The 19,066-nt window shown below is 45.0% G+C and overlaps 46 pseudogenes; all 46 read left to right on the forward strand.

Annotated features, from left to right (window-relative positions):
- Window positions 1-774: 774 nt before the first annotated feature.
- On the forward strand, window positions 775-893 carry LOC140101988 (5S ribosomal RNA; annotated as a pseudogene).
- A 259-nt stretch (window positions 894-1,152) lies between these two features.
- LOC140097608 (5S ribosomal RNA) lies at window positions 1,153-1,271 on the forward strand (annotated as a pseudogene).
- Window positions 1,272-1,908: 637 nt separating this feature from the next.
- Window positions 1,909-2,027, forward strand: LOC140079376 (5S ribosomal RNA; annotated as a pseudogene).
- A 259-nt stretch (window positions 2,028-2,286) lies between these two features.
- On the forward strand, window positions 2,287-2,405 carry LOC140096273 (5S ribosomal RNA; annotated as a pseudogene).
- A 70-nt stretch (window positions 2,406-2,475) lies between these two features.
- LOC140093532 (5S ribosomal RNA) lies at window positions 2,476-2,594 on the forward strand (annotated as a pseudogene).
- Window positions 2,595-2,664: 70 nt separating this feature from the next.
- Window positions 2,665-2,783, forward strand: LOC140079378 (5S ribosomal RNA; annotated as a pseudogene).
- A 259-nt stretch (window positions 2,784-3,042) lies between these two features.
- LOC140097440 (5S ribosomal RNA) lies at window positions 3,043-3,161 on the forward strand (annotated as a pseudogene).
- Window positions 3,162-3,230: 69 nt separating this feature from the next.
- LOC140084804 (5S ribosomal RNA) lies at window positions 3,231-3,349 on the forward strand (annotated as a pseudogene).
- Window positions 3,350-4,174: 825 nt separating this feature from the next.
- Window positions 4,175-4,293, forward strand: LOC140079379 (5S ribosomal RNA; annotated as a pseudogene).
- A 259-nt stretch (window positions 4,294-4,552) lies between these two features.
- Window positions 4,553-4,671, forward strand: LOC140088948 (5S ribosomal RNA; annotated as a pseudogene).
- A 448-nt stretch (window positions 4,672-5,119) lies between these two features.
- On the forward strand, window positions 5,120-5,238 carry LOC140094904 (5S ribosomal RNA; annotated as a pseudogene).
- Window positions 5,239-5,307: 69 nt separating this feature from the next.
- Window positions 5,308-5,426, forward strand: LOC140093526 (5S ribosomal RNA; annotated as a pseudogene).
- A 70-nt stretch (window positions 5,427-5,496) lies between these two features.
- Window positions 5,497-5,615, forward strand: LOC140093527 (5S ribosomal RNA; annotated as a pseudogene).
- A 69-nt stretch (window positions 5,616-5,684) lies between these two features.
- Window positions 5,685-5,803, forward strand: LOC140087907 (5S ribosomal RNA; annotated as a pseudogene).
- Window positions 5,804-5,873: 70 nt separating this feature from the next.
- LOC140083156 (5S ribosomal RNA) lies at window positions 5,874-5,992 on the forward strand (annotated as a pseudogene).
- A 636-nt stretch (window positions 5,993-6,628) lies between these two features.
- Window positions 6,629-6,747, forward strand: LOC140095012 (5S ribosomal RNA; annotated as a pseudogene).
- A 70-nt stretch (window positions 6,748-6,817) lies between these two features.
- On the forward strand, window positions 6,818-6,936 carry LOC140090372 (5S ribosomal RNA; annotated as a pseudogene).
- A 448-nt stretch (window positions 6,937-7,384) lies between these two features.
- LOC140093793 (5S ribosomal RNA) lies at window positions 7,385-7,503 on the forward strand (annotated as a pseudogene).
- A 70-nt stretch (window positions 7,504-7,573) lies between these two features.
- Window positions 7,574-7,692, forward strand: LOC140083739 (5S ribosomal RNA; annotated as a pseudogene).
- An 825-nt stretch (window positions 7,693-8,517) lies between these two features.
- LOC140089990 (5S ribosomal RNA) lies at window positions 8,518-8,636 on the forward strand (annotated as a pseudogene).
- Window positions 8,637-8,895: 259 nt separating this feature from the next.
- LOC140091558 (5S ribosomal RNA) lies at window positions 8,896-9,014 on the forward strand (annotated as a pseudogene).
- Window positions 9,015-9,273: 259 nt separating this feature from the next.
- Window positions 9,274-9,392, forward strand: LOC140082767 (5S ribosomal RNA; annotated as a pseudogene).
- Window positions 9,393-9,839: 447 nt separating this feature from the next.
- On the forward strand, window positions 9,840-9,958 carry LOC140093528 (5S ribosomal RNA; annotated as a pseudogene).
- Window positions 9,959-10,027: 69 nt separating this feature from the next.
- Window positions 10,028-10,146, forward strand: LOC140086856 (5S ribosomal RNA; annotated as a pseudogene).
- A 70-nt stretch (window positions 10,147-10,216) lies between these two features.
- Window positions 10,217-10,335, forward strand: LOC140093544 (5S ribosomal RNA; annotated as a pseudogene).
- A 70-nt stretch (window positions 10,336-10,405) lies between these two features.
- Window positions 10,406-10,524, forward strand: LOC140084747 (5S ribosomal RNA; annotated as a pseudogene).
- A 259-nt stretch (window positions 10,525-10,783) lies between these two features.
- On the forward strand, window positions 10,784-10,902 carry LOC140089992 (5S ribosomal RNA; annotated as a pseudogene).
- Window positions 10,903-11,161: 259 nt separating this feature from the next.
- On the forward strand, window positions 11,162-11,280 carry LOC140091559 (5S ribosomal RNA; annotated as a pseudogene).
- An 826-nt stretch (window positions 11,281-12,106) lies between these two features.
- LOC140089993 (5S ribosomal RNA) lies at window positions 12,107-12,225 on the forward strand (annotated as a pseudogene).
- Window positions 12,226-12,476: 251 nt separating this feature from the next.
- On the forward strand, window positions 12,477-12,595 carry LOC140089820 (5S ribosomal RNA; annotated as a pseudogene).
- A 410-nt stretch (window positions 12,596-13,005) lies between these two features.
- LOC140082419 (5S ribosomal RNA) lies at window positions 13,006-13,124 on the forward strand (annotated as a pseudogene).
- A 448-nt stretch (window positions 13,125-13,572) lies between these two features.
- On the forward strand, window positions 13,573-13,691 carry LOC140094790 (5S ribosomal RNA; annotated as a pseudogene).
- A 69-nt stretch (window positions 13,692-13,760) lies between these two features.
- LOC140094103 (5S ribosomal RNA) lies at window positions 13,761-13,879 on the forward strand (annotated as a pseudogene).
- A 69-nt stretch (window positions 13,880-13,948) lies between these two features.
- LOC140093556 (5S ribosomal RNA) lies at window positions 13,949-14,067 on the forward strand (annotated as a pseudogene).
- Window positions 14,068-14,137: 70 nt separating this feature from the next.
- On the forward strand, window positions 14,138-14,256 carry LOC140079380 (5S ribosomal RNA; annotated as a pseudogene).
- Window positions 14,257-14,703: 447 nt separating this feature from the next.
- Window positions 14,704-14,822, forward strand: LOC140096955 (5S ribosomal RNA; annotated as a pseudogene).
- A 70-nt stretch (window positions 14,823-14,892) lies between these two features.
- On the forward strand, window positions 14,893-15,011 carry LOC140079381 (5S ribosomal RNA; annotated as a pseudogene).
- A 70-nt stretch (window positions 15,012-15,081) lies between these two features.
- LOC140079382 (5S ribosomal RNA) lies at window positions 15,082-15,200 on the forward strand (annotated as a pseudogene).
- A 447-nt stretch (window positions 15,201-15,647) lies between these two features.
- On the forward strand, window positions 15,648-15,766 carry LOC140096956 (5S ribosomal RNA; annotated as a pseudogene).
- Window positions 15,767-16,025: 259 nt separating this feature from the next.
- LOC140079384 (5S ribosomal RNA) lies at window positions 16,026-16,144 on the forward strand (annotated as a pseudogene).
- Window positions 16,145-16,214: 70 nt separating this feature from the next.
- On the forward strand, window positions 16,215-16,333 carry LOC140079385 (5S ribosomal RNA; annotated as a pseudogene).
- Window positions 16,334-16,780: 447 nt separating this feature from the next.
- On the forward strand, window positions 16,781-16,899 carry LOC140096957 (5S ribosomal RNA; annotated as a pseudogene).
- Window positions 16,900-17,347: 448 nt separating this feature from the next.
- LOC140082768 (5S ribosomal RNA) lies at window positions 17,348-17,466 on the forward strand (annotated as a pseudogene).
- A 440-nt stretch (window positions 17,467-17,906) lies between these two features.
- LOC140094905 (5S ribosomal RNA) lies at window positions 17,907-18,025 on the forward strand (annotated as a pseudogene).
- A 446-nt stretch (window positions 18,026-18,471) lies between these two features.
- LOC140094435 (5S ribosomal RNA) lies at window positions 18,472-18,590 on the forward strand (annotated as a pseudogene).
- Window positions 18,591-18,659: 69 nt separating this feature from the next.
- On the forward strand, window positions 18,660-18,778 carry LOC140079386 (5S ribosomal RNA; annotated as a pseudogene).
- Window positions 18,779-19,066: the final 288 nt, after the last annotated feature.

The following is a 19,066-nucleotide window of genomic DNA, read 5'->3' on the forward strand; positions in this document are numbered from 1 at the left end:
TCAAATTGAACAACTGCTGTCAATGGCCATTCTAAGCTGAATGTGCCTGCTCTCGCCAGATCGCAGCAGCAATGCAGCATAAGGCTTGGCAAGTACCAGCATGGGAGACTGGCTGGGAATCCCAAGTTCTGTTGCCCTTTTTGAACCTGAAAATTGTGTTAGTTTCTCTATGAGATAGTAAAAGAAGGTTCAAATTGAACAGCTGCTGTCAACGGCCATTCTAAGCTGAATGTGCGTGCTCTTGTGAGATCGCAGCAGTGATGCAGCTTAAGGCTTGGCAAGTACCAGCATGGGAGACTGGCTTGGAATCCCAAGTTCTGGTGACCTTTTTGAACCTGAAAATTGTGTAAGTTTCTCTATGAGATAGCAAAAGAAGGTTCAAATTGAACAGCTGCTGTCAACGGCCATTCTAAGCTGAATGTGCCTGCTCTTGTCAGATTGCAGCAGCAATGCAGCTTAAGGCTTGGCAAGTACCAGCATGGGAGACTGACTTGGAATCCCAAGTTCTGGTGACCTTTTTGAACCTTAAAATTGTGTTAGTTTCTATATAAGATAGTAGAAGAAGGTTCAAATTGAACAACTGCTGTCAATAGCCATTCTAAGCTGAATGTGCCTGCTCTTGCCAGATCGCAGCATCAATGCAGCTTAAGGCTTGGCAAGTACCAGCATGGGAGACTGGCTGGGAATCCCAAGTTCCGTTGACCTTTTTGAACCTGAAAATTGTGTTAGTTTCTCTATGAGATAGCAAAAGAAGGTTCAAATTGAACAGCTGCTGTCAACGGACATTCTAAGCTGAATGTGCCTGCTCTCGTCAGATCGCAGCAGCAATGCAGCTTAAGGCTTGGCAAGTACCAGCATGGGAGACTGGCTGGGAATCCCAAGTTCTGTTGACCTTTTTGAACCTGAAAATTGTGTTAGTTTCTCTATGAGATAGTAAAAGAAGGTTCAAATTGAACAGCTGCTGTCAACGGCCATTCTAAGCTGAATGTGCGTGCGCTTGTCAGATCGCAGCAGCGATGCAGCTTAAGGCTTGGCAAGTTCCAGCATGGGAGACTGGCTGGGAATCCCAAGTTCTGTTGACCTTTTTGAACTTGAAAATTGTTTTAGTTTCTCTATGAGATAGTAAAAGAAGGTTCAATTTGAAATGCTGCTGTCAACGGCCATTCTAAGCTGAATGTGCCTGCTCTTGTCAGATTGCAGCAGCAATGCAGCTTAAGGCTTGGCAAGTACCAGCATGGGAGACTGGCTGGGAATCCCAAGTTCTGTTGACCTTTTTGAACCTGAAAATTGTGTTATTTTCTCTATGAGATAGTAAAAGAAGGTTCAAATTGAACAGCTGCTGTCAACGGCCATTCTAAGCTGAATGTGCGTGCTCTTGTCAGATCGCAGCAGCGATGCAGCTTAAGGCTTGGCAAGTACCAGCATGGGAGACTGGCTGGGAATCCCAAGTTCTGGTGACTTTTTTGAACCTGAAAATTGTGTTAGTTTCTCTATGAGATAGTAGAAGAAGGTTCAAATTGAACAACTCCTGTCAACGGCCATTCTAAGCTGAATGTGTGTGCTCTTGTCAGATCGCAGCAGCGATGCAGCTTAAGGCTTGGCAAGTACCAGCATGGGAGACTGGCTGGGAATCCCAAGTTCTGTTGACCTTTTTGAACCTGAAAATTGTGTTAGTTTCTCTATGAGATAGTAAAAGAAGGTTCAAATTGAACAGCTGCTGTCAATGGCCATTCTAAGCTGAATGTGCCTGCTCTCGTCAGATCGCAGCAGCAATGCAGCCTAAGGCTTGGCAAGTACCAGCATGGGAGACTGGCTGGGAATCCCAAGTTCCGAGGACCTTTTTGAACCTGAAAATTGTGTTAGTTTCTCTATGAGATAGCAAAAGAAGGTTCAAATTGAACAGCTGCTGTCAACGGCCATTCTAAGCTGAATGTGCCTGCTCTCGTCAGATCGCAGCAGCAATGCAGCTTAAGGCTTGGCAAGTACCAGCATGGGAGACTGGCTGGGAATCCCAAGTTCTGTTGACCTTTTTGAACCTGAAAATTGTGTTAGTTTCTCTATGAGATAGTAAAAGAAGGTTCAAATTGACCAGCTGCTGTCAACGGCCATTCTAAGCTGAATGTGCGTGCTCTTGTCAGATCGCAGCAGCGATGCAGCTTAAGGCTTGGCAAGTTCCAGCATGGGAGACTGGCTGGGAATCCCAAGTTCTGTTGACCTTTTTGAACTTGAAAATTGTTTTAGTTTCTCTATGAGATAGTAAAAGAAGGTTCAATTTGAAATGCTGCTGTCAACGGCCATTCTAAGCTGAATGTGCCTGCTCTTGTCAGATCACAGCAGCGATGCAGCTTAAGGCTTGGCAAGTACCAGCATGGGAGACTGGCTGGGAATCCCAAGTTCCGTTGACCTTTTTGATCCTGAAAATTGTGTTAGTTTCTCTATGAGATAGCAAAAGATGGTTCAAATTGAACAGCTGCTGTCAACGGCCATTCTAAGCTGAATGTGCCTGCTCTCGTCAGATCGCAGCAGCAATGCAGCTTAAGGCTTGGCAAGTACCAGCATGGGAGACTGGCTGGGAATCCCAAGTTCCGTTGACCTTTTTGAACCTGAAAATTGTGTTAGTTTCTCTATGAGATAGCAAAAGAAGGTTCAAATTGAACAGCTGCTGTCAACGGCCATTCTAAGCTGAATGTGCCTGCTCTCGTCAGATCGCAGCAGCAATGCAGCTTAAGGCTTGGCAAGTACCAGCATGGGAGACTGGCTGGGAATCCCAAGTTCTGTTGACCTTTTTGAACCTGAAAATTGTGTTAGTTTCTCTATGAGATAGTAAAAGAAGGTTCAAATTGACCAGCTGCTGTCAACGGCCATTCTAAGCTGAATGTGCGTGCTCTTGTCAGATCGCAGCAGCGATGCAGCTTAAGGCTTGGCAAGTTCCAGCATGGGAGACTGGCTGGGAATCCCAAGTTCTGTTGACCTTTTTGAACTTGAAAATTGTTTTAGTTTCTCTATGAGATAGTAAAAGAAGGTTCAAATTGAACAGCTGCTGTCAACGGCAAATCTAAGCTGAATGTGCCTGCTCTCGTCAGATCGCAGCAGCAATGCAACTTAAGGCTTGGCAAGTACCAGCATGGGAGACTGGCTGGGAATTCCAAGTTCCGTTGACCTTTTTGAACCTGAAAATGTGTTAGTTTCTCTATGAGATAGTAAAAGAAGGTTCAAATTGAACAGCTGCTGTCAACGGCCATTCTAAGCTGAATGTGCCTGCTCTCGTCAGATCGCAGCAGCAATGCAGTTTAAGGCTTGGCAAGTACCAGCATGGGAGACTGGCTGGGAATCCCAAGTTCTGTTGACCTTTTTGAACCTGAAAATGTGTTAGTTTCTCTATGAGATAGTAAAAGAAGGTTCAAATTGAACAGCTGCTGTCAACGGCCATTCTAAGCTGAATGTGTGTGCTCTTGTCAGATCGCAGCAGCGATGCAGCTTAAGGCTTGGCAAGTACCAGCATGGGAGACTGGCTTGGAATCCCAAGTTCTGGTGACCTTTTTGAACCTGAAAATTGTGTTAGTTTCTCTATGAGATAGCAAAAGAAGGTTCAAATTGAACAGCTGCTGTCAACGGCCATTCTAAGCTGAATGTGCCTGCTCTTGTCAGATTGCAGCAGCAATGTAGCTTAAGGCTTGGCAAGTACCAGCATGGGAGACTGGCTTGGAATCCCAAGTTCTGGTGACCTTTTTGAACCTGAAAATTGTGTTAGTTTCTATATAAGATAGTAGAAGAAGGTTCAAATTGAACAACTGCTGTCAATGGCCATTCTAAGCTGAATGTGCCTGCTCTCGCCAGATCGCAGCAGCAATGCAGCTTAATGCTTGGCAAGTAACAGCATGGGAGACTGGCTGGGAATCCCAAGTTCCGTTGCCCTTTTTGAACCTGAAAATTGTGTTAGTTTCTCTATGAGATAGTAAAAGAACTTTCAAATTGAACAGCTGATGTCAACGGCCATTCTAAGCTGAATGTGCGTGCTCTTGTCAGATCGCAGCAGCAATGCAGCTTAAGTCTTGGCAAGTACCAGCATGGGAGACTGGCTGGGAATCCCAAGTTCCGTTGACCTTTTTGAACCTGAAAATTGTGTTAGTTTCTCTATGAGATAGCAAAAGAAGGTTCAAATTGAACAGCTGCTGTCAACGGCCATTCTAAGCTGAATGTGCCTGCTCTCGTCAGATCGCAGCAGCAATGCAGCTTAAGGCTTGGCAAGTACCAGCATGGGAGACTGGCTGGGAATCCCAAGTTCTGTTGACCTTTTTGAACCTGAAAATTGTGTTAGTTTCTCTATGAGATAGTAAAAGAAGGTTCAAATTGAACAGCTGCTGTCAACGGCCATTCTAAGCTGAATGTGCGTGCTCTTGTCAGATCGCAGCAGCGATGCAGCTTAAGGCTTGGCAAGTTCCAGCATGGCAGACTGGCTGGGAATCCCAAGTTCTGTTGACCTTTTTGAACTTGAAAATTGTTTTAGTTTCTCTATGAGATAGTAAAAGAAGGTTCAATTTGAAATGCTGCTGTCAACGGCCATTCTAAGCTGAATGTGCCTGCTCTTGTCAGATCGCAGCAGCAATGCAGCTTAAGGCTTGGCAAGTACCAGCATGGGAGACTGGCTGGGAATCCCAAGTTCCGTTGACCTTTTTGAACCTGAAAATTGTGTTAGTTTCTCTATGAGATAGTAAAAGAAGGTTCAAATTGAAAAGCTGCTGTCAACGGCAATTCTAAGCTGAATGTGAGTGCTCTTGTCAGATCGCAGCAGCGATGCAGCTTAAGGCTTGGCAAGTACCAGCATGGGAGACTGGCTGGGAATCCCAAGTTCTGGTGACCTTTTTGAACCTGAAAATTGTGTTAGTTTCTCTATGAGATAGTAGAAGAAGGTTCAAATTGAACAACTGCTGTCAACGGCCATTCTAAGCTGAATGTGTGTGCTCTTTTCAGATCGCAGCAGCGATGCAGCTTAAGGCTTGGCAAGTACCAGCATGGGAGACTGGCTGGGAATCCCAAGTTCTGTTGACCTTTTTGAACCTGAAAATTGTGTTAGTTTCTCTATGAGATAGTAAAAGAAGGTTCAAATTGAACAGCTGCTGTCAACGGCAATTCTAAGCTGAATGTGCCTGCTCTCGTCAGATTGCAGCAGCAATGCAGCTTAAGGCTTGGCAAGTACCAGCATGGGAGACTGGCTGGGAATCCCAAGTTCTGTTGACCTTTTTGAACCTGAAAATGTGTTAGTTTCTCTATGAGATAGTAAAAGAAGGTTCAAATTGAACAGCTGCTGTCAACGGCCATTCTAAGCTGAATTTGCCTGCTCTCGTCAGATCGCAGCAGCAATGCAACTTAAGGCTTGGCAAGTACCAGCATGGGAGACTGGCTGGGAATTCCAAGTTCCGTTGACCTTTTTGAACCTGAAAATTGTGTTAGTTTCTCTATGAGATAGTAAAAGAAGGTTTAAATTGAACAGCTGCTGTCAACGGCCATTCTAAGCTGAATTTGCCTGCTCTCGTCAGATCGCAGCAGCAATGCAACTTAAGGCTTGGCAAGTACCAGCATGGGAGACTGGCTGGGAATTCCAAGTTCCGTTGACCTTTTTGAACCTGAAAATGTGTTAGTTTCTCTATGAGATAGTAAAAGAAGGTTCAAATTGAACAGCTGCTGTCAACGGCCATTCTAAGCTGAATGTGCCTGCTCTCGTCAGATCGCAGCAGCAATGCAGCTTAAGTCTTGGCAAGTACCAGCATGGGAGACTGGCTGGGAATCCCAAGTTCCGTTGACCTTTTTGAACCTGAAAATTGTGTTAGTTTCTCTATGAGATAGTAAAAGAAGGTTCAAATTGAACAGCTGCTGTCAACGGCCATTCTAAGCTGAATGTGCCTGCTCTCGTCAGATCGCAGCAGCAATGCAGCTTAAGGCTTGGCAAGTACCACCATGGGAGACTGGCTGGGAATCCCAAGTTCTGTTGACCTTTTTGAACCTGAAAATGTGTTAGTTTCTCTATGAGATAGTAAAAGAAGGTTCAAATTGAACAGCTGCTGTCAACGGCCATTCTAAGCTGAATGTGTGTGCTCTTGTCAGATCGCAACAGCGATGCAGCTTAAGGCTTGGCAAGTACCAGCATGGGAGACTGGCTTGGAATCCCAAGTTCTGGTGACCTTTTTGAACCTGAAAATTGTGTTAGTTTCTCTATGAGATAGCAAAAGAAGGTTCAAATTGAACAGCTGCTGTCAACGGCCATTCTAAGCTGAATGTGCCTGCTCTTGTCAGATTGCAGCAGCAATGCAGCTTAAGGCTTGGCAAGTACCAGCATGGGAGACTGGCTTGGAATCCCAAGTTCTGGTGACCTTTTTGAACCTGAAAATTGTGTTAGTTTCTATATAAGATAGTAGAAGAAGGTTCAAATTGAACAACTGCTGTCAACGGCCATTCTAAGCTGAATGTGCCTGCTCTCGCCAGATCGCAGCAGCAATGCAGCTTAAGGCTTGGCAAGTACCAGCATGGTAGACTGGCTGGGAATCCCAAGTTCCGTTGCCCTTTTTGAACCTGAAAATTGTGTTAGTTTCTCTATGAGATAGTAAAAGAAGGTTCAAATTGAACAGCTGCTGTCAACGGCCATTCTAAGCTGAATGTGCCTTCTCTCGTCAGATCGCAGCAGCAATGCAGCTTAAGGCTTGGCAAGTACCAGCATGGGAGACTGGCTGGGAATCCCAAGTTCCGTTGACCTTTTTGAACCTGAAAATTGTGTTAGTTTCTCTATGAGATAGTAAAAGAAGGTTCAAATTGAACAGCTGCTGTCAACGGCCATTCTAAGCTGAATGTGCCTGCTCTCGCCAGATCGCAGCAGCAATGCAGCTTAAGGCTTGGCAAGTACCAGCATGGGAGACTGGCTGGGAATCCCAAGTTCTGTTGACCTTTTTGAACCTGAAAATTGTGTTAGTTTCTGTATGAGCTAGTAAAAGAAGGTTCAAATTGAAAAGCTGCTGTCATCGGCAATTCTAAGCTGAATGTGCGTGCTCTTCTCAGATCGCAGCAGCGATGCAGCTTAAGGCTTGGCAAGTACCAGCATGGGAGACTGGCTGGGAATCCCAAGTTCTGGTGACCTTTTTGAACCTGAAAATTGTGTTAGTTTCTCTATGAGATAGTAGACGAAGGTTCAAATTGAACAACTGCTGTCAACGGCCATTCTAAGCTGAATGTGTGTGCTCTTTTCAGATCGCAGCAGCGATGCAGCTTAAGGCTTGGCAAGTACCAGCATGGGAGACTGGCTGGGAATCCCAAGTTCTGTTGACCTTTTTGAACCTGAAATTTGTGTTAGTTTCTCTATGAGATAGTAAAAGAAGGTTCAAATTGAACAGCTGCTGTCAACGGCAATTCTAAGCTGAATGTTCCTGCTCTCGTCAGATTGCAGCAGCAATGCAGCTTAAGGCTTGGCAAGTACCAGCATGGGAGACTGGCTGGGAATCCCAAGTTCCGTTGACCTTTTTGAACCTGAAAATTGTGTTAGTTTCTCTATGAGATAGTAAAAGAAGGTTCAAATTGAACAGCTGCTGTCAATGGCCATTCTAAGCTGAATGTGCCTGCTCTCGTCAGATCGCAGCAGCAATGCAGCTTAAGGCTTGGCAAGTACCAGCATGGGAGACTGGCTGGGAATCCCAAGTTCTGTTGACCTTTTTGAACCTGAAAATGTGTTAGTTTCTCTATGAGATAGTAAAAGAAGGTTCAAATTGAACAGCTGCTGTCAACGGCCATTCTAAGCTGAATGTGCGTGCTCTTGTCAGATCGCAGCAGCGATGCAGCTTAAGGCTTGGCAAGTACCAGCATGGGAGACTGGCTTGGAATCCCAAGTTCTGGTGACCTTTTTGAACCTGAAAATTGTGTTAGTTTCTCTATGAGATAGCAAAAGAAGGTTCAAATTGAACAGCTGCTGTCAATGGCCATTCTAAGCTGAATGTGCCTGCTCTTGTCAGATTGCAGCAGCAATGCAGCTTAAGGCTTGGCAAGTACCAGCATGGGAGACTGGCTTGGAATCCCAAGTTCTGGTGACCTTTTTGAACCTGAATATTGTGTTAGTTTCTATATAAGATAGTAGAAGAAGGTTCAAATTGAACAACTGCTGTCAATGGCCATTCTGAGCTGAATGTGCCTGCTCTTGCCAGATCGCAGCAGCAATGCAGCTTAAGGCTTGGCAAGTACCAGCATGGGAGACTGGCTGGGAATCCCAAGTTCCGTTGCCCTTTTTGAACCTGAAAATTGTGTTAGTTTCTCTATGAGATAGCAAAAGAACTTTCAAATTGAACAGCTGCTGTCAACGGCCATTCTAAGCTGAATGTGCGTGCTCTTGTCAGATCGCAGCAGCGATGCAGCTTAAGGCTTGGCAAGTACCAGCATAGGAGACTGGCTTGGAATCCCAAGTTCTGGTGACCTTTTTGAACCTGAAAATTGTGTTAGTTTCTATATGAGATAGTAGAAGAAGGTTCAAATTGAACAACTGCTGTCAATGGCCATTCTAAGCTGAATGTGCTTGCTCTCGTCAGATCGCAGCAGCAATGCAGCTTAAGGCTTGGCAAGTACCAGCATGGGAGACTGGCTGGGAATCCCAAGTTCTGTTGACCTTTTTGAACCTGAAAATTGTGTTAGTTTCTCTATGAGATAGTAAAAGAAGGTTCAAATTGAACAGCTGCTGTCAACGGCCATTCTAAGCTGAATGTGCGTGCTCTTGTCAGATCGCAGCAGCGATGCAGCTTAAGGCTTGGCAAGTTCCAGCATGGGAGACTGGCTGGGAATCCCAAGTTCTGTTGACCTTTTTGAACTTGAAAATTGTTTTAGTTTCTCTATGAGATAGTAAAAGAAGGTTCAATTTGAAATGCTGCTGTCAACGGCCATTCTAAGCTGAATGTGCCTGCTCTTGTCAGATCGCAGCAGCGATGCAGCTTAAGGCTTGGCAAGTACCAGCATGGGAGACTGGCTGGGAATCCCAAGTGCTGGTGACTTTTTTGAACCTGAAAATTGTGTTAGTTTCTCTATGAGATAGTAGAAGAAGGTTCAAATTGAACAACTGCTGTCAACGGCCATTCTAAGCTGAATGTGTGTGCTCTTGTCAGATCGCAGCAGCGATGCAGCTTAAGGCTTGGCAAGTACCAGCATGGGAGACTGGCTGGGAATCCCAAGTTCTGTTGACCTTTTTGAACCTGAAAATTGTGTTAGTTTCTCTATGAGATAGTAAAAGAAGGTTCAAATTGAACAGCTGCTGTCAATGGCCATTCTAAGCTGAATGTGCCTGCTCTCGTCAGATCGCAGCAGCAATGCAGCTTAAGGCTTGGCAAGTACCAGCATGGGAGACTGGCTGGGAATCCCAAGTTCCGTTGACCTTTTTGAACCTGAAAATTGTGTTAGTTTCTGTTTGAGATAGTAAAAGAAGGTTCAAATTGAAAAGCTGCTGTCAACGGCAATTCTAAGCTGAATGTGCGTGCTCTTGTCAGATCGCAGCAGCGATGCAGCTTAAGGCTTGGCAAGTACCAGCATGGGAGACTGGCTGGGAATCCCAAGTTCTGGTGACCTTTTTGAACCTGAAAATTGTGTTAGTTTCTCTATGAGATATTAGAAGAAGGTTCAAATTGAACAACTGCTGTCAACGGCCATTCTAAGCTGAATGTGTGTGCTCTTTTCAGATCGCAGCAGTGATGCAGCTTAAGGCTTGGCAAGTACCAGCATGGGAGACTGGCTGGGAATCCCAAGTTCTGGTGACCTTTTTGAACCTGAAAATGTGTTAGTTTCTCTATGAGATAGTAAAAGAAGGTTTAAATTGAACAGCTGCTGTCAACGGCCATTCTAAGCTGAATTTGCCTGCTCTCGTCAGATCGCAGCAGCAATGCAACTTAAGGCTTGGCAAGTACCAGCATGGGAGACTGGCTGGGAATTCCAAGTTCCGTTGACCTTTTTGAACCTGAAAATGTGTTAGTTTCTCTATGAGATAGTAAAAGAAGGTTCAAATTGAACAGCTGCTGTCAACGGCCATTCTAAGCTGAATGTGCCTGCTCTCGTCAGATTGCAGCAGCAATGCAGCTTAAGGCTTGGCAAGTACCAGCATGGGAGACTGGCTGGGAATCCCAAGTTCCGTTGACCGTTTTGAACCTGAAAATTGTGTTAGTTTCTCTATGAGATAGCAAAAGAACTTTCAAATTGAACAGCTGCTGTCAACGGCCATTCTAAGCTGAATGTGCCTGCTCTCGTCAGATCGCAGCAGCAATGCAGCTTAAGGCTTGGCAAGTACCAGCATGGGAGACTGGCTGGGAATCCCAAGTTCCGTTGACCTTTTTGAACCTGAAAATTGTGTTAGTTTCTCTATGAGATAGTAAAAGAAGGTTCAAATTGAACAGCTGCTGTCAACGGCCATTCTAAGCTGAATGTGCCTGCTCTCGTCAGATCGCAGCAGCAATGCAGCTTAAGGCTTGGCAAGTACCAGCATGGGAGACTGGCTGGGAATCCCAAGTTCCGTTGCCCTTTTTGAACCTGAAAATTGTGTTAGTTTCTCTATGAGATAGTAAAAGAACTTTCAAATTGAACAGCTGCTGTCAACGGCCATTCTAAGCTGAATGTGTGTGCTCTTGTCAGATCGCAGCAGCGATGCAGCTTAAGGCTTGGCAAGTACCAGCATGGGAGACTGGCTTGGAATCCCAAGTTCTGGTGACCTTTTTGAACCTGAAAATTGTGTTAGTTTCTATATGAGATAGTAGAAGAAGGTTCAAATTGAACAACTGCTGTCAATGGCCATTCTAAGCTGAATGTGCTTGCTCTCGTCAGATCGCAGCAGCAATGCAGCTTAAGGCTTGGCAAGTACCAGCATGGGAGACTGGCTGGGAATCCCAAGTTCTGTTGACCTTTTTGAACCTGAAAATTGTGTTAGTTTCTCTATGAGATAGTAAAAGAAGGTTCAAATTGAACAGCTGCTGTCAACGGCCATTCTAAGCTGAATGTGCGTGCTCTTGTCAAATCGCAGCAGCGATGCAGCTTAAGGCTTGGCAAGTTCCAGCATGGGAGACTGGCTGGGAATCCCAAGTTCTGTTGACCTTTTTGAACTTGAAAATTGTTTTAGTTTCTCTATGAGATAGTAAAAGAAGGTTCAATTTGAAATGCTGCTGTCAACGGCCATTCTAAGCTGAATGTGCCTGCTCTTGTCAGATCGCAGCAGCGATGCAGCTTAAGGCTTGGCAAGTACCAGCATGGGAGACTGGCTGGGAATCCCAAGTGCTGGTGACTTTTTTGAACCTAAAAATTGTGTTAGTTTCTCTATGAGATAGTAGAAGAAGGTTCAAATTGAACAACTGCTGTCAACGGCCATTCTAAGCTGAATGTGTGTGCTCTTGTCAGATCGCAGCAGCGATGCAGCTTAAGGCTTGGCAAGTACCAGCATGGGAGACTGGCTTGGAATACCAAATTCTGGTGACCTTTTTGAACCTGAAAATTGTGTTAGTTTCTCTATGAGATAGCAAAAGAAGGTTCAAATTGAACAGCTGCTGTCAACGGCCATTCTAAGCTGAATGTGCCTGCTGTTGTCAGATTGCAGCAGCAATGCAGCTTAAGGCTTGGCAAGTACCAGCATGGGAGACTGGCTTGGAATCCCAAGTTCTGGTGACCTTTTTGAACCTGAATCTTGTGTTAGTTTCTATATAAGATAGTAGAAGAAGGTTCAAATTGAAGAACTGCTGTCAATGGCCATTCTGAGCTGAATGTGCCTGCTCTTGCCAGATCGCAGCAGCAATGCAGCTTAAGGCTTGGCAAGTACCAGCATGGGAGACTGGCTGGGAATCCCAAGTTCCGTTGCCCTTTTTGAACCTGAAAATTGTGTTAGTTTCTCTATGAGATAGTAAAAGAACTTTCAAATTGAACAGCTGCTGTCAACGGCCATTCTAAGCTGAATGTGTGTGCTCTTGTCAGATCGCAGCAGCGATGCAGCTTAAGGCTTGGCAAGTACCAGCATGGGAGACTGGCTTGGAATCCCAAGTTCTGGTGACCTTTTTGAACCTGAAAATTGTGTTAGTTTCTATATGAGATAGTAGAAGAAGGTTCAAATTGAACAACTGCTGTCAATGGCCATTCTAAGCTGAATGTGCTTGCTCTCGTCAGATCGCAGCAGCAATGCAGCTTAAGGCTTGGCAAGTACCAGCATGGGAGACTGGCTGGGAATCCCAAGTTCTGTTGACCTTTTTGAACCTGAAAATTGTGTTAGTTTCTCTATGAGATAGTAAAAGAAGGTTCAAATTGAACAGCTGCTGTCAACGGCCATTCTAAGCTGAATGTGCGTGCTCTTGTCAGATCGCAGCAGCTTAAGGCTTGGCAAGTTCCAGCATGGGAGACTGGCTGGGAATCCCAAGTTCTGTTGACCTTTTTGAACTTGAAAATTGTTTTAGTTTCTCTATGAGATAGTAAAAGAAGGTTCAATTTGAAATGCTGCTGTCAACGGCCATTCTAAGCTGAATGTGCCTGCTCTTGTCAGATCGCAGCAGCGATGCAGCTTAAGGCTTGGCAAGTACCAGCATGGGAGACTGGCTGGGAATCCCAAGTTCTGTTGACCTTTTTGAACCTGAAAATTGTGTTAGTTTCTCTATGACAGTGATGGCTAACCTATGGCACTGGTGCCAGAGGTGGCACTCAGAGCCCTTTCTGTGGGCACTCAGGCCATCACCAGAGATGACTCCAGGTATCTTCCTGCAGTCCCAGACAGCCGAGGACTTGCTGTGCACATAGCTATTTTAAAGTGACAGCTCTACCTGGGACTATTTTCTGCTATATTGGTGCCTCAGGGTGCTGGTATCAATGAAAACTGTGACAAAGAAGGGAGTATAAATCACAAATTACATTTCTGTGTTGGCACTTTGCGATAAATAAGTGGGTCTTTGTTGAAGTTTGGGCACTTGGTCTCTAAAAGGTTTGCCATCACTGCTCTATGAGATAGTAAAAGAAGGTTCAAATTGAACAGCTGCTGTCAATGGCCATTCTAAGCTGAATGTGCCTGCTCTCGTCAGATCGCAGCAGCAATGCAGCTTAAGGCTTGGCAAGTACCAGCATGGGAGACTGGCTGGGAATCCCAAGTTCCGTTGACCTTTTTGAACCTGAAAATTGTGTTAGTTTCTGTATGAGATAGTAAAAGAAGGTTCAAATTGAAAAGCTGCTGTCAACGGCAATTCTAAGCTGAATGTGCGTGCTCTTGTCAGATCGCAGCAGCGATGCAGCTTAAGGCTTGGCAAGTACCAGCATGGGAGACTGGCTGGGAATCCCAAGTTCTGGTGACCTTTTTGAACCTGAAAATTGTGTTAGTTTCTCTATCAGATAGTAGAAGAAGGTTCAAATTGAACAACTGCTGTCAACGGCCATTCTAAGCTGAATGTGTGTGCTCTTTTCAGATCGCAGCAGCGATGCAGCTTAAGGCTTGGCAAGTACCAGCATGGGAGACTGGCTGGGAATCCCAAGTTCTGGTGACCTTTTTGAACCTGAAAATTGTGTTAGTTTCTCTATGAGATAGTAAAAGAAGGTTCAAATTTAACAGCTGCTGTCAACGGCAATTCTAAGCTGAATGTGCCTGCTCTCGTCAGATTGCAGCAGCAATGCAGCTTAAGGCTTGGCAAGTACCAGCATGGGAGACTGGCTGGGAATCCCAAGTTCTGTTGACCTTTTTGAACCTGAAAATGTGTTAGTTTCTCTATGAGATAGTAAAAGAAGGTTCAAATTGAACAGCTGCTGTCAACGGCCATTCTAAGCTGAATTTGCCTGCTCTCGTCAGATCGCAGCAGCAATGCAACTTAAGGCTTGGCAAGTACCGGCATGGGAGACTGGCTGGGAATTCCAAGTTCCGTTGACCTTTTTGAACCTGAAAATGTGTTAGTTTCTCTATGAGATAGTAAAAGAAGGTTCAAATTGAACAGCTGCTGTCAACGGCCATTCTAAGCTGAATGTGCCTGCTCTCGTCAGATCGCAGCAGCAATGCAGCTTAAGGCTTGGCAAGTACCAGCATGGGAGACTGGCTGGGAATCCCAAGTTCCGTTGACCTTTTTGAACCTGAAAATTGTGTTAGTTTCTCTATGAGATAGTAAAAGAAGGTTCAAATTGAACAGCTGCTGTCAACGGCCATTCTAAGCTGAATGTGCCTGCTCTCGTCAGATCGCAGCAGCAATGCAGCTTAAGGCTTGGCAAGTACCAGCATGGGAGACTGGCTGGGAATCCCAAGTTCTGTTGACCTTTTTGAACCTGAAAATGTGTTAGTTTCTCTATGAGATAGTAAAAGAAGGTTCAAATTGAACAGCTGCTGTCAGCGGCCATTCTAAGCTGAATGTGCGTGCTCTTGTCAGATCGCAGCAGCGATGCAGCTTAAGGCTTGGCAAGTACCAGCATGGGAGACTGGCTTGGAATCCCAAGTTCTGTTGACCTTTTTGAACCTGAAAATTGTGTTAGTTTCTCTATGAGATAGCAAAAGAAGGTTCAAATTGAACAGCTGCTGTCAACGGCCATTCTAAGCTGAATGTGCCTGCTCTTGTCAGATTGCAGCAGCATTGCAGCTTAAGGCTTGGCAAGTACCAGCATGGGAGACTGGCTTGGAATCCCAAGTTCTGGTGACCTTTTTGAACCTGAAAATTGTGTTAGTTTCTATATAAGATAGTAGAAGAAGGTTCAAATTGAACAACTGCTGTCAATGGCCATTCTAAGCTGAATGTGCCTGCTCTCGCCAGATCGCAGCAGCAATGCAGCTTAAGGCTTGGCAAGTACCAGCATGGGAGACTGGCTGGGAATCCCAAGTTCCGTTGCCCTTTTTGAACCTGAAAATTGTGTTAGTTTCTCTATGAGATAGTAAAAGAAGGTTCAAATTGAACAGCTGCTGTCAACGGCCATTCTAAGCTGAATGTGCCTGCTCTCGTCAGATCGCAGCAGCAATGCAGCTTAAGGCTTGGCAAGTACCAGCATGGGAGACTGGCTGGGAATCCCAAGTTCTGTTGACCTTTTTGAACCTGAAAATTGTGTTAGTTTCTCTATGAGATAGTAAAAGAAGGTTCAAATTGAACAGCTGCTGTCAACGGCCATTCTAAGCTGAATGTGCCTGCTCTCGTCAGATCGCAGCAGCAATGCAGCTTAAGGCTTGGCAAGTACCAGCATGGGAGACTGGCTGGGAATCCCAAGTTCTGTTGACCTTTTTGAACCTGAAAATGTGTTAGTTTCTCTATGAGATAGTAAAAGAAGGTTCAAATTGAACAGCTGCTGTCAACGGCCATTCTAAGCTGAATGTGCGTGCTCTTGTCAGATCGCAGCAGCGATGCAGCTTAAGGCTTGGCAAGTATCAGCATGGGAGACTGGCTTGGAATCCCAAGTTCTGTTGACATTTTTGAACCTGAAAATTGTGTTAGTTTCTCTATGAGATAGCAAAAGAAGGTTCAAATTGAACAGCTGCTGTCAACGGCCATTCTAAGCTGAATGTGCCTGCTCTTGTCAGATTGCAGCAGCAATGCAGCTTAAGGCTTGGTAAGTACCAGCATGGGAGACTGGCTTGGAATCCCAAGTTCTGGTGACCTTTTTGAACCTGAAAATTGTGTTAGTTTCTATATAAGATAGTAGAAGAAGGTTCAAATTGAACAACTGCTGTCAATGGCCATTCTAAGCTGAATGTGCCTGCTCTCGCCAGATCGCAGCAGCAATGCAGCTTAAGGCTTGGCAAGTACCAGCATGGGAGACTGGCTGGGAATCCCAAGTTCCGTTGCCCTTTTTGAACCTGAAAATTGTGTTAGTTTCTATATGAGATAGTAGAAGAAGGTTCAAATTGAACAACTGCTGTCAACGGCCATTCTAAGCTGAATGTGCGTGCTCTTGTCAGATCGCAGCAGCGATGCAGCTTAAGGCTTGGCAAGTACCAGCATGGGAGACTGGCTGGGAATCCCAAGTTCCGTTGCCCTTTTTGAACCTGAAAATTGTGTTAGTTTCTCTATGAGATAGTAAAAGAAGGTTCAAATTGAACAGCTGCTGTCAACGGCCATTCTAAGCTGAATGTGCCTGCTCTCGTCAGATCGCAGCAGCAATGCAGCTTAAGGCTTGGCAAGTACCAGCATGGGAGACTGGCTGGGAATCCCAAGTTCTGTTGACCTTTTTGAACCTGAAAATTGTGTTAGTTTCTCTATGAGATAGTAAAAGAAGGTTCAAATTGAACAGCTGCTGTCAACGGCCATTCTAAGCTGAATGTGCCTGCTCTCGTCAGATCGCAGCAGCAATGCAGCTTAAGGCTTGGCAAGTACCAGCATGGGAGACTGGCTGGGAATCCCAAGTTCTGTTGACCTTTTTGAACCTGAAAATGTGTTAGTTTCTCTATGAGATAGTAAAAGAAGGTTCAAATTGAACAGCTGCTGTCAACGGCCATTCTAAGCTGAATGTGCGTGCTCTTGTCAGATCGCAGCAGCGATGCAGCTTAAGGCTTGGCAAGTATCAGCATGGGAGACTGGCTTGGAATCCCAAGTTCTGTTGACATTTTTGAACCTGAAAATTGTGTTAGTTTCTCTATGAGATAGCAAAAGAAGGTTCAAATTGAACAGCTGCTGTCAACGGCCATTCTAAGCTGAATGTGCCTGCTCTTGTCAGATTGCAGCAGCAATGCAGCTTAAGGCTTGGTAAGTACCAGCATGGGAGACTGGCTTGGAATCCCAAGTTCTGGTGACCTTTTTGAACCTGAAAATTGTGTTAGTTTCTATATAAGATAGTAGAAGAAGGTTCAAATTGAACAACTGCTGTCAATGGCCATTCTAAGCTGAATGTGCCTGCTCTCGCCAGATCGCAGCAGCAATGCAGCTTAAGGCTTGGCAAGTACCAGCATGGGAGACTGGCTGGGAATCCCAAGTTCCGTTGCCCTTTTTGAACCTGAAAATTGTGTTAGTTTCTATATGAGATAGTAGAAGAAGGTTCAAATTGAACAACTGCTGTCAACGGCCATTCTAAGCTGAATGTGCGTGCTCTTGTCAGATCGCAGCAGCGATGCAGCTTAAGGCTTGGCAAGTACCAGCATGGGAGACTGGCTGGGAATCCCAAGTTCTGGTGACTTTTTTGAACCTGAAAATTGTGTTCGTTTCTCTATGAGATAGTAGAAGAAGGTTCAAATTGAACAACTGCTTTCAACGGCCATTCTAAGCTGAATGTGTGTGCTCTTGTCAGATCGCAGCAGCGATGCAGCTTAAGGCTTGGCAAGTACCAGCATGGGAGACTGGCTGGGAATCCCAGGTTCTGTTGACCTTTTTGAACCTGAAAATTGTGTTAGTTTCTCTATGAGATAGTAAAAGAAGGTTCAAATTGAACAGCTGCTGTCAATGGCCATTCTAAGCTGAATGTGCCTGCTCTCGTCAGATCGCAGCAGCAATGCAGCTTAAGGCTTGGCAAGTACCAGCATGGGAGACTGGCTGGGAATCCCAAGTTCCGTTGACCTTTTTGAACCTTAAAATTGTGTTAGTTTCTGTATGAGATAGTAAAAGAAGGTTCAAATTGAAAAGCTGCTGTCAACGGCAATTCCAAGCTGAATGTGCGTGCTTTTGTCAGATCGCAGCAGCGATGCAGCTTAAGGCTTGGCAAATACCAGCATGGGAGACTGGCTGGGAATCCCAAGTTCTGGTGACATTTTTGAACCTGAAAATTGTGTTAGTTTCTCTATGAGATAGTAGAAGAAGGTTCAAATTGAACAACTGCTGTCAACGGCCATTCTAAGCTGAATGTGTGTGCTCTTTTCAGATCGCAGCAGCTTAAGGCTTGGCAAGTACCAGCATGGGAGACTGGCTGGGAATCCCAAGTTCTGTTGACCTTTTTGAACCTGAAAATTGTGTTAGTTTCTCTATGAGATAGTAAAAGAAGGTTCAAATTGAACAGCTGCTGTCAACGGCAATTCTAAGCTGAATGTGCCTGCTCTCGTCAGATTGCAGCAGCAATGCAGCTTAAGGCTTGGCAAGTACCAGCATGGGAGACTGGCTGGGAATCCCAAGTTCTGTTGACCTTTTTGAACCTGAAAATGTGTTAGTTTCTCTATGAGATAGTAAAAGAAGGTTCAAATTGAACAGCTGCTGTCAACGGCCATTCTAAGCTGAATTTGCCTGCTCTCTTTAGATCGCAGCAGCAATGCAACTTAAGGCTTGGCAAGTACCAGCATGGGAGACTGGCTGGGAATCCCAAGTTCTGTTGACCTTTTTGAACCTGAAAATTGTGTTAGTTTCTCTATGAGATAGTAAAAGAAGGTTCAAATTGAACAGCTGCTGTCAACGGCAATTCTAAGCTGAATGTGCCTGCTCTCGTCAGATTGCAGCAGCAATGCAGCTTAAGGCTTGGCAAGTACCAGCATGGGAGACTGGCTGAGAATCCCAAGTTCTGTAGACCTTTTTGAACCTGAAAATGTGTTAGTTTCTCTATGAGATAGTAAAAGAAGGTTCAAATTGAACAGCTGCTGTCAACGGCCATTCTAAGCTGAATTTGCCTGCTCTCGTCAGATCGCAGCAGCAATGCAACTTAAGGCTTGGCAAGTACCAGCATGGGAGACTGGCTGGGAATCCCAAGTTCCGTTGACCTTTTTGAACCTGAAAATGTGTTAGTTTCTCTATGAGATAGTAAAAGAAGGTTCAAATTGAACAGCTGCTGTCAACGGCCATTCTAAGCTGAATGTGCCTGCTCTCGTCAGATCGCAGCAGCAATGCAGCTTAAGGCTTGGCAAGTACCAGCATGGGAGACTGGCTGGGAATCCCAAGTTCTGTTGACCTTTTTGAACCTGAAAATGTGTTAGTTTCTCTATGAGATAGTAAAAGAAGGTTCAAATTGAACAGCTGCTGTCAACGGCCATTCTAAGCTGAATGTGCGTGCTCTTGTCAGATCGCAGCAGCGATGCAGCTTAAGGCTTGGCAAGTACCAGCATGGGAGACTGGCTTAGAATCCCAAATTCTAGTGACCTTTTTGAACCTGAAAATTGTGTTAGTTTCTCTAGGAGATAGCAAAAGAAGGTTCAAATTGAACAGCTGCTGTCAACGGCCATTCTAAGCTGAATGTGCCT

This window comes from Engystomops pustulosus, chromosome 9 (assembly GCF_040894005.1).
Source record: "Engystomops pustulosus chromosome 9, aEngPut4.maternal, whole genome shotgun sequence".
Taxonomy (NCBI): Eukaryota; Metazoa; Chordata; class Amphibia; order Anura; family Leptodactylidae; genus Engystomops; species Engystomops pustulosus.